Source organism: Lygodium microphyllum, chromosome 13 (genome assembly GCF_053477565.2).
Source record: "Lygodium microphyllum isolate KBCC chromosome 13, Lygodium_microphyllum_v1.1.10, whole genome shotgun sequence".
In the NCBI taxonomy this organism is placed as follows: Eukaryota; Viridiplantae; Streptophyta; class Polypodiopsida; order Schizaeales; family Lygodiaceae; genus Lygodium; species Lygodium microphyllum.
Window position 1 is genome coordinate 110,644,441 of NC_141147.1, and position 15,893 is coordinate 110,660,333.

Below are 15,893 nucleotides of genomic sequence, written 5' to 3' on the forward strand. Positions count from 1 at the left end.
AATGCCTATTCGCATTTTTTCCATCTTGGAAACTGAGATGAAAGTCTCCTCATAATCTAGGCCATATTACTATGCATATCCCTTTGCAACTAGTCGGGATTTATACCTTTCAAACGAACCATTTTACTTGCATTTCACTTTAGAAACCCATTTACTTAAGGACATGGGGCACCTCATCCTTGTGCTTTAGAATGTACAACCATGTGTATCAGCTAGATAATAGATTATTGGTAAAAGAAGGTACATGTAGTACATCATGTAGGCTTATGCAATTGCTAGGAGCCACCTCTTCCTCTAGCAGATCTCCTCCTACCTCTAACGACTCCAGATCCTTGTTTTCCTTGCATGTTTGAGTTGTGCCAAGCATTGTGTTGATGTTGTCTATGTGTGTTTTGAGTGTCTTCTTGACCTCGAAAAGCTCCATGAGCTCTACCACCTCTAGCTTGTTGTGACTAAAGTAAAAGATAATGTCCCTACCCTAAGATGTGCTTGAACGTGTATTCAAGCCAAGATTTACTTCTTTATGTAGTAGCATTGCAAGTAACTCATCCAAATAAGGGGGTTCTGCTCTCATAGAAATGGACATATCAAATGCCTTATACTCCTTGCCTAACCCATTCAATGTCAATGCAATCTCCCTTGCATTGATCTCTCTCTCTCTCTCAATGTCCCTTATGTTGATCTCTCTCCCTTGTTCTCTCTATACATCTTTTCATCAAAAAAAAGAAAGAGAGAAGTGAAGAAAAGAGAAAAACAAAGAGAGAAGAGAGAATGCACATACCTCAAAGCTTGAAGAAGAATTCTTTTGTGCTTCTTTCCTTCTTCTTCTTCTCCTTCACGGGTTCCCTCCTTCTTCGTAGTTGTCCACTCTCTTTTTGTGGTGGATTGGTGATGCCAGCGGCCCCTCTCTCTCTCTCTCTCTCTCAATATCCCTTGCATTGATCTCTCTCACTTTTTCTCTCTATATATCTCTTCATCAACAAAAGGAAAGAGAGAAGTAAAAAAAAGAGAAAAATAAAGAAAGAAAAGATAATGCACTAACCTCAAAGCTTGAAGAAGAATGCCTTTGTACTTCCCTCATTTTTCTTCTCCTTCATGAGTTCCTTCCTTCTTCTTTACACTTGTCTCCACCCTCTTCGTGGATGGCGGTGGTGGTGGTGGCCTCTCTCTATCTCTCACTCTCACTCACTCACTCACAAACGCACACACACACACTCACACACACATACTCTCTCTCTCTCTCTCTCTCTCTCTCTCTCTCTCTCTCTCTCTCTTGCTTGTTTACAAACCTGTAAAGGAGAAGGTCAAAGGCAAGTTTCCCACATCCTATGAAGAATCAGTCACTTATACTAGGGAGAAAGATAGGTAATTGAAGTATCAAGCCTAGTTGAAGGGGGGAGTTGATCCCATGCAGGTTTTACGAACCATGCCAAGGCATAGAGAAATAGCAGAGGTCCCACCCAAATGAGAAATGCCACATCAAGAGCTCCTACAATGCACTACTAATCAACTTGAAAGCATTTCGTTGAATTTAGTGCAAGGAGTACGGCCCCCTTCCCTCGCAAATGAAGGCAATCCGGGCCCAAGGAGACAAGAAAGAGAGTATGTTTGCTATAATTGTGGGGACAATGGCCATGGTATATACTTTTGCTCTCATCCCAAGCATCTACCAAGAAATGGGTTCCAACCAAGAAGGAGGGACAACAAGTGACACCACCTAGGGAGAGACTTGTTCCATCGAATTCAGGGCCTTCATCGCTGGTTAAAGTTTTCTAGCATCCTCGGTCACTTGCAGAGGTGATGCCCTTGCATGTCTAGCTGCCAGAGAATTGTGATGTTAGGATGATCAGTTTGGATGAGAGTGATGTCAAAGGGAAGGCTAAAGTAGCAGAGGTTGAAGCAATGCCAGTGAAGAAAGCCCGTAGAGTTAAGAGGATGGAGCCTACACTTCCAGAGGAGGTTGAAAATATGGAAGAAGAGGCAGAGTCTTCTAATGCTTCAAAGACATGCGACAGTAAAAAGAACAGGGCTCACTCACGCCGACGCATTGAGCTAGATGATTTTTCCCTGGATAAAGGTATTAGAGCTTATGATTTGCTTGATGATGTGAGGGATCAAGGGAAAAAAATGTAATGACCACAATTACTGCATCTATCTCCAACAGTGCAGCGACAATGGTCAAAGATGGTAAGCATTAGACCCATGAAGAATAGACACGTGAATGCAATCAAGGCTAGAAAGGCAAAAGATATTGTGCCTCTAGTGGAAGCCGAAATCAATGGGCAGAGAGTATCAAAGACATACATGGAATGGAGGTGCAGAAATTTATGTCATGACAAAAAAGTTGATGCATCATTTGGGATTAGAGATAAGTGAAACTATTGAATTTGGGGCCAAAATGGCTAACAATGTAGTAGTAAATTGTTTGAGAGTTATAAAGAAACTCAAGGTAAAGGTGTGTGGAGTCCAACTAGAGCTTAACATGTATATGATACCTGTGAAGGGAGACAACTATCCACTCATTCTTGGGTGATCATGGCTAATGGGAATGAAAGCCAGACAAGATTGGGAGACAGGGGCTTTAGAGTTATGGCCACAAAAGCAGCTACAGAAAAAACGGAAGAGCACTATCTACAATATAAAGGAGGGCCGATAGGAGGATCTTGCATCAGAGACCATCGTTGATGAATGGATTTCCAGCGAAAAGATTGGTCATCTACAATAGAGGGTGAGTCTTCTGATGAGGAGGAAGAAATCTCTCTAGAAGTGATGGGGATTACATTGAAAGGGCCTTCTAGTAGTGAAATTCCACAGCAGCTTCCAAAGGTCAAGAAGTAGGGGTTAGAAAAAATATTGGTTAAGGATCTATGAGCTGAGGAAAATGCAGTCTACATAGAAGTGGTGATAAAACACTTTACACTTTTTATTTCTGATTATGAACACATCACAGATGTAACAATAGTACAACATCACATTAATCTAAAAGATGGAGCAAGGCCAGTGGTGCAGCGACTATGACGGTTGGGAGTAGTTCAACAAATCCCTCTACTCACTGAGATACAATGACTTTTGAATGCATGCTTCATCTATCCATTAGGGGACTCAGAGTGGGTTTCACTTGTAGTGGTGACACCCGAGAAAAACAACAAATGGCGGATTTGTGTGGACTACAAGCCGCTAAATGCTGCAACAAAGAGAGATCACTTCCCTTTTCCCTTTCAGGATGAAATACTCAATAAGGTGGCTGAGCATGAGAGATACACTGTTTGTGATGGGTATTTAGGTTATTTCCAGATCCGAATAGGTGAGGACGATCAACCGAATATCACCTTCATCACGCCTTGGGGGCATTTTGCTTACAAAGTAATGCCATTTGGATTGACAAATGCCTCAGCTACCTTCCAATGATTCATGAATTATGTCTTCCAGCCATATTTTGGTAAGTGCATCAGGGTCTTTATTGATGATTTTTATATTCATAGTTCTAAGGCTGTACATCTAGGGAAGGTCGATGAAGGTTTCAACTACCTTGCATAAATGGGGGGGCAGCTAAACCATGAGAAGTGTCCTGTTGGCGAAAGTAGTGTAACTTTGTTAGGGCATATCGTAAGTGAGAAAAGCATTGAAGCGGATCCAAACAAAATTAAGACTCTATTGGTGGTGTCATTACCATCTTCTATGAAGCAACTAACCTCGTTCATTCAGAAGGCGAGATATATGGGGCGATTCATTTATCTCCTCTCCCAATTAGTATTTCCACTACAACAGTTGACCCACTCTGAGGAGATCCTATGGAGTGACGAAAGTGAAAGGTGCTTTCATGAGGTGAAGAAGGCTCTCAACACCCTTCCCATAATTTTGCAGCCTTGTTGGGATCAAGAGTTTTTTGTCTACTCGAGTTTTGGGAAAGATGGTCTAGGGATAGCACTAATACAAAAGGATGCTAAAACTGGCTTGATGAGGTTGGTTTACTTTTCTAGTAGAATAATGATAGCATCAAAACGAGGGTACAAGATGGTGGAGGCGATGGTTTTGTCTCTAATGTTTGCTATAAGGAAGTTTTATCCTTTTCTTCTCCCTAGGCCATTCACACTAATCACAACAGAAGAGTATTTTTCCTATGCCTAATACATGGATGTTTTAGCTAGAATTGCTAAGTGGATGATACAACTCCAAGAGTTTGACTACACCTTCAAGGTGGAGGACTCTACTCGGGCATGCCTAGTTGATTTGTTGACTCATAGATGCCATCAAAAGAAGGAAAAAGAGAAGAGAAAGGTAAAAGAAGAAACACTTCCTCTTGAGGACCTGCCACGGGTGGAGAATGCCCATGCCCTCTACTTCGATGGGACCTACAAGCGTATTAAAGATAGAGCAACATCAAGAATAGTGGTGTTGAGTCCCAAGGTGAAAAACTTTATGAAGAAGGTACTAGCCTGGAGGATGTCCACTCTAACAATGAGGTAGAATATCACGCCTTGCTTTTAGGTTTGAGGTGGTGTCTCTCACATGGTGTCACTTGGCTTAATGTTTTTGGGGATTCTATGCTAATTGTTAAGCAAATGAAAGGAATATGGGCTTGCAAAAGTGAACTTAGCCGTAAAAATGAGAGAAGCTAAAACTCTCATAAGGAAGCTACAGAAAGCCCAAATCTATTTTGTGCCAAGGTATACAAAGCTCCCCTTGTTTTAAGGTAAGTTTCAACTACAAGATGTGCTTTATTTTCTTGAGCATGGTGAGGCATCTACACATATGAATAAGAGTGAGAAAAGGTGGTTGGCTAGTAAGGCCACTAAATACTGCTTGATAAATGATGTATTGTATTGCAAATGAAAGGATCCATTGTTTAAAAGGGTGCCAACATCAAAGGAGATTATGGATGTGATTAAGAGTTGCCATGGGGGGATTTGTGGTAGACATTTTGCTCAAGAAATAACCAGCAAAAAGATTCTCCAAGCCGGTTTTGTGTGGCCTAGTTTGCATCGAGATGTGCAACATTGGTCCCACACTTGTGATGCTTGCCAAAAGGCCGTTGCCAAAAGGCCGGACCAAGAAAGCTAGTGCATAAGGAACAAAATTCCATAACTACATATGGCCCATTTGAGAAATGGAAGATTGACACAATAGTGCCACTCCCACGAACTCAGTCTGGCAAGGAATACATCATAATGGGTGTGGACTACATGACAAGGTGGGCTAAGGCTTCAGCAACTTGTAGGATCACAGTCCAAGAAGTGGAAAAATTTGTGTTTGAAAACATTTGTTGTAGGTTTGGCACACCTTTAGAGATTATCTCTAATCGGGGTCCTAGTTTTAAGGGCTAATCTAGTGGGGGAACTAATGGAAAGGCTAAAAATCAAGTGCAGGCATTCTACTCCTACTATCCACAATGTAAAGGTTTGGTAAAAAATGTGAATGGGCTAATTTGTAAGATAATTACCAAGCAAGTACACATGCATCCCCAGCACTGGGATAAAAATTTGAGTGCAGATCTTTGGGCCTACAGGACTTCTTTCAGAACCTCACTTGGCTATACTCCATTTCACCTCGTTTATGGCCAAGAGGCTTTGCTTCCTATAGAGGTAGAACTGGTCAGCTTACATATTTTAATAGCCAGTCGAGAGAAGAATGAAGATAAGAATTTAGAGGAAAGAATCTTGGATCTAGAGAGGCTAGAGTTAGACAGAGAAGCAGTAGTCCAACACTATTCTATGCAAGCTGAAGAGAGGAGGAAAACATTTAATAAAAAGCTGGCTAGCAAGCACATAAGGCAAGGATTGCTTGTGCTATGCGGGTTTTTTACAAATCGGATTTCTACCACAAAATTTGGTCAAAACCCCTATCAAGAGCCTTACCCATAGCTTAAACCCTACATCTTATCACTTTGGGTTTACTCTTTGACAAACACTAGGTATGCTACATTGCTTCTTGGTTATGACAACTCTAGCAAATGGAAAAACAAGTTCTTAGCAGGGATGTCAATGTAAAGGGTAAAAGGGATGGGTTATCTTAGTGAAGATGGAAATGGATTATACCTAGGGATTGACTGAGTGCATAGATTTTTTTCAAAATACTAACCTCTAGCTACACTTGGGTTCCACCTACATCATCAAGATTGGAATCTATCACCATCATTAGAGGACACCTCACCCTTGTACAAAAGTCAATGTCAATATCATGGTGTCATTTGGATCTTACACAAAAGCTTACAAGCATGGACCCTCTCTGTCACATGCTTATTTGTATTTATATATATATATAAGGAATCAAAGTCAAAGCAGCTTTTGGATGTCTCTTTTAATAATGTTAATAAATCCCAGGAGAAATCAAATTTCAAGAAAACTCCCATGGTACCTGATCAGTTTTGACCTGGTCTACAAAGTTGCAGAAGAAGCTTTTTTCAGATTCTTCACCAATTTGAAGTTACGAAGGCGCAGACTGCTGGCTATAGGAAATTTTATTCTCTCTTTCACCGTTATCACATCAACTTCCCATTTTATCTTTCTTGTAAATATATTATAATAATGTGCTTCCGGCATCCACCTCTTGTAATCTAGCTCCCTTTTTCTAGCTTTTCTACCACCACCCTTGGCTTTTTGCGTGATGACCAAGGTGGGGACTTGTCCTATCCACTATTCTCCATATTATCAAAGATGCCATACATCATCTAGTATTATGTTAATCAAGAAGATTAACTTAATTTAATTCCTCATGGAGGCTATATAAGGTGCCCATTAAGATATAAAGAAACACAATCACAAGCACATGAGAGCACTCTAGATTACCAAGCCCAAAGGGGAGCCACTAAGAGCACATTATATGCAACACTCTCATGCTAGTCCATCTCTTTGAGATAAGCTATGAGTGAGTCTCTTAATTTACGATATAGCATTCCATGAATATATAATGCCAAGCTTTCTCTACCTCTTCTCCTCTTGTCTCTCTCTCTTCTCATCTCTCTCCCTCTCTCTCATATTCTAATATGACGTCTAGATCATATGGTGTCCATATCATATATACTCTCTTCTAATTCTCCCTCTACATTCATACTTAAACTTATTAAGTAAGACTTGTCATATGCACTATTGGTGGAGAATCCTTATTTTCTCGCGTTATATATATATTCATGGGAGAAATTAGGAACGTCCATTACCTCTCTTAACGTTCCACTACAACAAAAAGGCTCCATAGATATGCTTGTAGACGCAATATTTGAATTGTGAAAAAAAATATCGGACGTGTTTATTAACGTGTCTATTTCTGTATCTACAAAATCGCATCTAAAAGTGCGCTTATGATTAGAGTTACACGCACACTTAGACGCGCATATAGACGTGCGTATTGATGCGCTACGTAAATATATAATCATATTTATAAAAAAGTGAACATATTCATATTGTGCGTCTATACACGCATGTATCTACATGTCTAAAACTGCATTTACTTTGCAAGTTTTTTACGAGAATAGATGCGCATTTATCCTGCAATTTAGACGCGCTGATAGACGCGCAAAACAGAGGTATGAAAAAAAAACCAGCTCTCTGGTTTTTTTCTCCCCCATCAACATCAAATTGTATGCTTAGAGAAAACAAAGAAATATTATTTCAAAGATTGGATACTGAAAATAAAACAATGTATGTAGCACACGAAATGTCATATATATAGATGAAACGTTTTTACATTATGAGTTCTAGTGCTTGTGACCTCAAGCATGGTCATGGTCGCAAGCACTAGCTGAAAGTAATACATATCAAAAATGAAAATGACAAGCCAAGGGGAGGCATGCATGCATGGGGCTCCTCTATATCTCCTCAAAAGAGGCATCATCATTGCTACCACCACTGCTGCCTATGCCACTACCGTTGCCGCCACCGCTACTGCTAGTCTCCCCTTCGCTATCCTCAACTACATCATGGTTCACCTACACAAAGGATTAAGGTATATAAATACCATTACAAACAATAAATTAGAGTTATCTATACTTTTAATATAAAAAATAAAACATATCTCTTCTGGTGGTGGAATCCTCATGGCGCGATTATATTACTCCTTCGTGATGAGTCCCTCCTCATAGAAATGCTGCCAAGTGGACGCCCGGTTATGACCTCGATGGTAGCCTACCTCTCTAGGAGTAGGCATCCTATCAATGATATGATACTACAAAACAATTTGAACATACAATGTATTAAAACACACTACATAATGAAATGAAACAAATTACAAAATTTAATTTAAAAAAAGAAATCAAATAATACTTACAAACGCAGCCTCCCATGACTCCCTACCACCCGATCCATAATGTGATGATCCCATGGTTTCCATTTGGATACGTCGCGCCTCTGCATGCTGGCGACTTGTCATTTTCTCCGCTGCTCTCTTCTTGGCCTCTTTCCACTCCTTGCGGTGGCAATTGGGTGGTTGGCCATATCCAGGGCGCCCATGCTCTTGTCTCCACAATGACTCCTTGGCGCGCATCATAAGGTGAGACCTCTTGTTATGAAGCATGTCTCTCACCTTTGACCGTCCCCAATCATCTGAGAATCGTGAATTCTCGGGATTAGGGTACCTTTTATGTACTGCGCGCAGCACCTCTTGCCACAAACCATTTTTTTGGTGCTTGAAGGGAATCCTGCAATCTTTGTATGTGGCATGCATGACACTCCTTAAGTAGGCTATCACTTCCCTCCCCTCAAAGTCATGCAAGTTACCACCAACATCAGTGATAGAGTAGTACATTTGTGGAGGCTCACCTCTCTCATTTTCCGGTGTGGGTGATCGAGAGCCACCACCTAGGCAACCCCCACAAAGCCCTCGACCTCCTTGTCCTCCCGCACCACTCTCCCTCCTCCCTCGACGTGCACTATCCTCTACCTCACTCGATACACGTGCTTCTACAGATGCACGTGCTTCGACCGATCCATGTACCTCAGCTGATCCCTGTGTAGGCAAAGATGTGATAGGTGTCCCAGACATCACACTGAAAACCTCCTCTACAGTGGAAGGGCGACCAAGATAATTGGTCATCTCCCCCATGAATTTCTCCTTATTGAATGGGGTGCTGGAGGATCCAGGATTCCACATCTATACAAGAAAAATCATATTACCATGTGCATATAAAACATATTACATGCAGCGTCTATACTTGCATCTCTGTGTGCATCTATATTTGCGTCTCTGTGAGCGTCTGTAAGCGCATCTTTGTGGGCGTCTCTGTGGATGTCTGTCAACGCGTCTATTTCCGCGTCTATACCTGTGCCTACACTATCATCTAGACGCGCTCACAGACGCGCACAGTTGCACCATTTCTTTTCAAACTTGCTTAAAAAACAAAGCTAAAAAAACTCCATAGATGACAAGATCCAGCATGTGAAGAGAGAGAAGAGAGAGACAAACAAACAGAGAAAGCAAACAAGATTGAGAGAGAGAAGAAGAACTCACCTTCTTTGCTTGTTCCAACGGGTGGCGGCTAGGTTGCAAGCTCATTGTCCTCCTTCTCCCTTCCCTTGGTAAGTTGCTTGAATCTTGTTCTCTTTCTTGCTGTTTGGCTCTTGTTCTTTACTCTTTGGCTCTTCTTTCCTCCTGTCCTCTTTTTACTCTTATTTCCTTGCCTCATTGTCGTCATGAAGTGATAGATAGACACGAGTAGTGATGTTGAGCTCGAACAGTAGAAAACACACAAAAAACGCAGGAAAGCACAAGTTTGAAAAGAAAGCCACAACTTTTTTTAAATTTTTCTATACTTGCATGGCGCGTCTGTAAGCGTGTGTATATGCGCAGATAATTCCTATTACACACGCTTACAAATGCGCATGAACAATTTAAGGAATCAATGCATGTATTTAGGGAATCAATTGACCTATGTGGTGACATATATAACAAAGCTTGAGGATAAGAGATAACACATTGGCAAGTCAATTGGCACATATGTAGTGACTTACTAGACCATCCTACTTACAATTGCATGTAAGTATCAATAGGTGGATAAAGCACGAATGGTTTTTAGCTAGAGAGAGATAATGCAATGAAGGTGTACACGAAAGAGATAGAGAAAGGAATATTATCCATCAATCAATCAAAGATATGTATATGAAGTGACTTGATATAGTAATTAAAGTATTGTCATTTTTAGGATGCTCCATTGACTTCTGCAAGTTCCTATAACCTTGAAGTAGAATATAGCCACCCACACTGTCCATGGAAGGAAAACTTGGCCTCATCAAATTAACCAAGTTAATTTACTTATACATTTCATAGATAAGAGATTTGTAGTTGGCTTGTTGGTATTAGTCACCAACATGTGGACACACTGGCTAAAGGTGATGAAAAGAGGACATGTGCACATTGGTTACACCCACCTTATCTAAAATTATATGTGAGCTATAAGTGCACCTTGACATGATTGGAATAGCTTGCATATACACAAGCCAACTGATTTACATCAATCTACTCATGTTATGAATTGGCATACATGGCTAGATTAAGTGCACAACAAATGAGACATGTGAGTGTATTGATCAGTTCTCTCTCTCTATATATATATATATATATATATATATATATATATATATATATATTGCAAATGCACAAGTCAACCTTTGATCTATATATACATCCAATCACATTTGTATAGGGCATGATTGGATGTATATTTGTAATACTAAAAAAGAAGTAAAGTTGGTAATGTATATCATGTCCTATGCATGTATATCATGTCCTAGCGTATGTTCCAGGTGTAATTATGTCGTATATACATCCAATCATGCCCTATTCAAACAAATACTAGTTGTTAAGAGGTTTGGTCATATTCAGGGACTTTATGAGAAATGAAAAATATGTGTGTTTATTTTCGCATCTATAAGCGCATTTATTAGTGTGGATATATAGACGCGTTTTTTATACTAGCGTGAATAGACGCGCTGATACACACACTTATAAACGTGCCCGCTTTTTCGCGTGTACAGTGCGCATCTATAGGGCTTTTCTCTTGTAGTGTTCCATAATCTTCATTTCCCTTAAGATGGGCTACATTTCCACTAAGGAAAGGGATGTCCTAGCCCATTCTTCCTTTGGCTAGGTGGTGCCATTCTTTAGCTTTCTTAGTGACGATTGGAGGTTGGGTGGGTAAGAGGCAATCCACTCATCTTTTTAGCTCTCAATATAATGACCTAGCTTTTTATACTAATGGCACTTTTCGTTCTTGGCTTGTGGACCCCCTTACTTATTGTGAAGTTTTAGAACTTCAAGAACATTATAGAGTATTCTTAGACTGATTATGCTTCTCTTTGTCTTGCCATAAATGTTTATTTAGAAGCTACAACATCTACTTCGTAGAAACCCACATTGTAAGATTCAATGCCATATGAAAAGCCAAGTAAAAAGGTGGCAAAGAGTTTAAAGTTGTGGACATCATCTGAGCATCAGAATAGTACTCATCTAGATTCATCAACTGCTCATACAAATTCTGAACTTTATTAAAGTGATCTTGCGTAGCATCACCTTCTTCCATCTTTATATTTTTTAAAGCTTCTTGTTCAAAAAAAAAGTATCATTTTTTTCTAGCAAATATATTCTCATGTATAAGCCATGCTACTCATGAAATAGTAATAGAATGAATATGCAAAATTATTGACCACTGAACTGCCAATGCAATACATGACAATGCTTAAGCATCCTAGTATCCCATGCCTTCCATGAAGTTGTTCTTTGGAGTGGTAGTTGAATGGCAACTTGCCTTTGGCCATGACCTCCTTATGGAAGAGTTGTAGAAGCTAGATTACAAAGATGTACTTCTTTCCCACTAACATAATCCTAAAGATTTTTTGCAACAAGGATATTCTTCATCATGAAGATTGTAGAGATTAGTTATCACCATCCAATGTATCCTCTTTTGATACATAAGTGAAGACATCACTTTGTCATTGATTTACCATGATAAATACTACTCTTCCTAATGCATATGAGCAATAACAAAAGCTGGTCTCACCTAGAAATCTATAAATCTCCAGAAATTATAGCAAACACCAAGTTGTAATCAACTAAATCATGTCACACTTATCTAGTTTGCCTCAATGTGTTGATTTTTTTTAGATTTCAGCAAGAAACACCCTGTTCAATGTAATAAGAGTGCCCAACAGCATTAAAAACACAAAAGCCCAAAAATTTGACCATCGAATGTGCAAGATTCAAGTCAACTTTAGACTAGAACTATAGTACATGTGCCAATGTCTATCAAAGATACAAGAGTCCTGAATTTGCTAACTGAAATATCTATAAATGAGTAAAATCCAAGAGTTGATAGTGCTAGTACTTAGTAGTGTATAATAATTTCTTTGTTATTGATAAATCCATAATGTCATGATTAAGTATTGATCTTTCTTTATATGATCTAGATGCAAATTATGACAATGTCAAGGAAATTAGGAAAGAATAGTGTGAGGTTGTAAATATTGTCATGCAATTTAAGAGTGACTTTGTATTTGAGGGTAAGTTATGAGGACCTAGGCTCCATATTTGAGCTAAATCAAATGATTAACAACAATCTTCTAAACTTTGTGGTCATTGAAACATCCTTGGTGTTAGTTAGTAAAGCTTGTCCATCGTTGGCGATTTGTATGCTTTGTATCTTGATTACATTGCTATGATTGGGAGACAAGTCTCTATTTTCTAGTGTAAGTTGCAATTCTAGAAGTATGGAAAGAAATAAATGTCCAAAATATTTCAACATCCAGACCTATTTTTCAAATATGCATGTTTAGGACCTAGATGATGTTAATTATCAAAACAAACAAAACTCTCTTACATATGCGAGAGAGAGAGAGAGAGAGAGGTTGGACAAAAGTAGTAAGAGTTTTTTCAGTATGCATATTATAGAATATTTGGTAACATGAACATGCATGGTTCTCCAAGTAGTAGTTCCAAAGCCTACCTCTTGTAGACAAACAACTAGCGTGTGGAACCTATAAAATTAATTCAAAACATGTAGATGATAATAAGATGATGAAGAGCCTTTTATCCACAATAGAAGTAATGTGAAATCCTAAAGAAGAATGGCTATTAAAGAAAATTCCATTTACGTAGACAAATAGATGTTAACACATACCATCTATTTAAGCTGAGCTAAGAATCATGATATATTGAATGAAGGATAGTAAGCTGCTATGGAAATTGTCAAATTGTGGATCTACATCAGACCTTGCATAATCTATTGTAAGCCTTGTACTAGATCTTACTCCATGGTTGTACGATAGTGTACAACATTGCTTATGTAGTATATATTGAATGGGCACAACAAGGGAGAACGCTTAGTTATACGTAACTCTCTACAAACTTGGGTGACCTTGTTAATGATAATACATATAGAACTGTCATCCTGGCATGTTAATAGAATGTTCAGACAAGTCTGATCATTGTAAACACTTAATCCTTTCATAAGAGCATAAAAACGAAGTAAAAGATGCAACGCCTTCTCTGGCTACTGTCTCGTGTTGTCGACAATGAGAACTCTTCACTCAATAACTCATGACAAACAATTTTCCAAGCATGATCAGAGCTTATTTAATTACCGATGATCGGAGGCAATGTTTACAAATATCATGGCATCCTTCTCCTCAAAAAACATGCACGCACGAGATCATGCTCACTATGTTACACACAAGAAACTCTAAACCACTTACTATATAGAAAGTTCACCTTATAATTAGGAAGATTACTAACCAAACTAGGAAGAATGTAGAATTTTCTAGTTATAACTAGATAATTTTTCCATCACTAGTCTCTTCTAACTAGTAACATCCTTTTCCTAGATAGTATCTAGAAAATTGAAGCCCTATCTAGCAACATTATCTAGCAAGTTATTGTATAACTAGTAATAATATCAACCTAATTAGAAAATTTTACTTTTTATTAGTCATAACTAGCAAGTACTATCCTCTAACTAGGGAATTATAGATATTCTATCAAGTTAACTTGGATCTCATGATTTTTCCAAGTATAATTAGTAAATAAATATTCATTGATTAGACATTTACATTTGTATAATACTTACTCACAGCTAAGCTTTTCACATTGACACAAAAGCAAGACCATAGTTGTTGAAAGGTAATCACAATAACAAAAAAGAAAATTAAAAGAAAGATGTTTAGTACACATGAATAACACAAACTGTGTTGCCCCAACAACAGAGTCATTGCAATATTTAGCAACAATAACACTTACAATGTTGAGCAAAGTACATGGCCACATTGACCAAGCATATATCATGGCCATGACATCCATCTTATTGCAAAGCTCATGATTATATTAGTGAGAAAAAAGCATATTGCACCAATGGATTAAATAGAAACTCCACACACTAACATCATATTCCCTACCGTCCAAATGAGCAACAAGAGCAAACATTCAAAGTGCATGGCAAGAAAACCACACAATCATATATACCCCATCATGAAAATTAGATAGCCATATTAAAAAGGAAAGCACATTACCAAGTGCATGACCATATTGGTCATGGAAGTGCACATGGAAAAAAAGAACCACCAAGGCAAAGCGCATAGCCATATTGAGAAAAAGCTAAATTGCATTGCCCAAAACATGTGGCTATAGAAAATAAAGCAAACTACATTGCTAGTTGTATGATGAAATATTATCACCTTTCAAACTAGCACTAAACTTATAAAGTTCATGTCTTAACACAAAAATATAAGTACCAAGGATTCTAGTGATTGCCAACTATTGTAGCTAGCTCTATGTGGAAGCTTGCAACATGATAGATGGGAAGCTACTTTAAGGTTCACTATGAGGTGGTTTGAATAACAAGAAGGCTACACCTAAATAACCTTACAAGGGTGGAAGTATATTACCTTTACAAAGAATTAGCGCTCCAAAACAAAGAAATCCTCATTGGATATCCTCATTTTATTAGGGTTTGAAGTTGAGAAATTCCATAGAAAAGTATCGATGGGAGCATATCAAATTCTCACCAATCTCAAAGGTAGGTGAAATAATGCAAACAATGTAGAAACTCTTGCAAATTCTCAATGGAACATTGAAAGTGCATCATAATAAAAGGAAAACACAAGAGGAAAAGAAGAACAAATTAAGATTGGAAAAATCTTGAATTTATCTTTTGAGAAAAAATAAGAGAGCTAAAAGAGAGGCATGCTTTTTGTGCTAAGAACATGCTCAACAAGGCCAATATTAAAATAGAGTACTATAAAAAGCAAGGAGGGGAGGAAAGCATGTTGGGCTATTCTCTCCTATACATCTTAAACCTTCCATGTTGGGTAAAAAACCATAGGTTTGAATCTCTACAAGAGAGGCTGAACCCCTAGAGGATCTTAATGTACTCTCCGTGAGGATTTCAATCATGCTATGCATTTGGCAATTCAAAAATTATGATGTGTGCAATCTTGTGTAGCAACTTCTCCTATAGGAACCTATTTGGCTAGTATCATCTTGTGGTCATAACAAACATCAATTGTAACATCCATGACAAGTCTATTTATGTTACCCTCTAATCCCTCCTAACTTGCTCTAGCCCTTATTCCTATAAGTCAAGCCTTAGAGGTAATTCAAAGCTCCCTAAAATTTTGGAACAACTCAAGAAAATTCATGAGCACTATCATATCCCTTCTCTACCCTTAGAAATAATAGACACATGAATTTTTAGCAAGACCATTCATATATACTTGTGAAGATCATATCCCAACGACTATATTTATGGCCCCAAAAAACATTATTGTGAATATTTTAAACTTACTCTATGAAATTATCATTCTGTCTAATTATAACATATATTTTGAAATTATTCTCTAAAATTATTGTTTTTCATGGAACAATCTGACAAAATTTTTATCATTGTAGTTCAAGCCATTGGCATTTCCATCCCAATATGC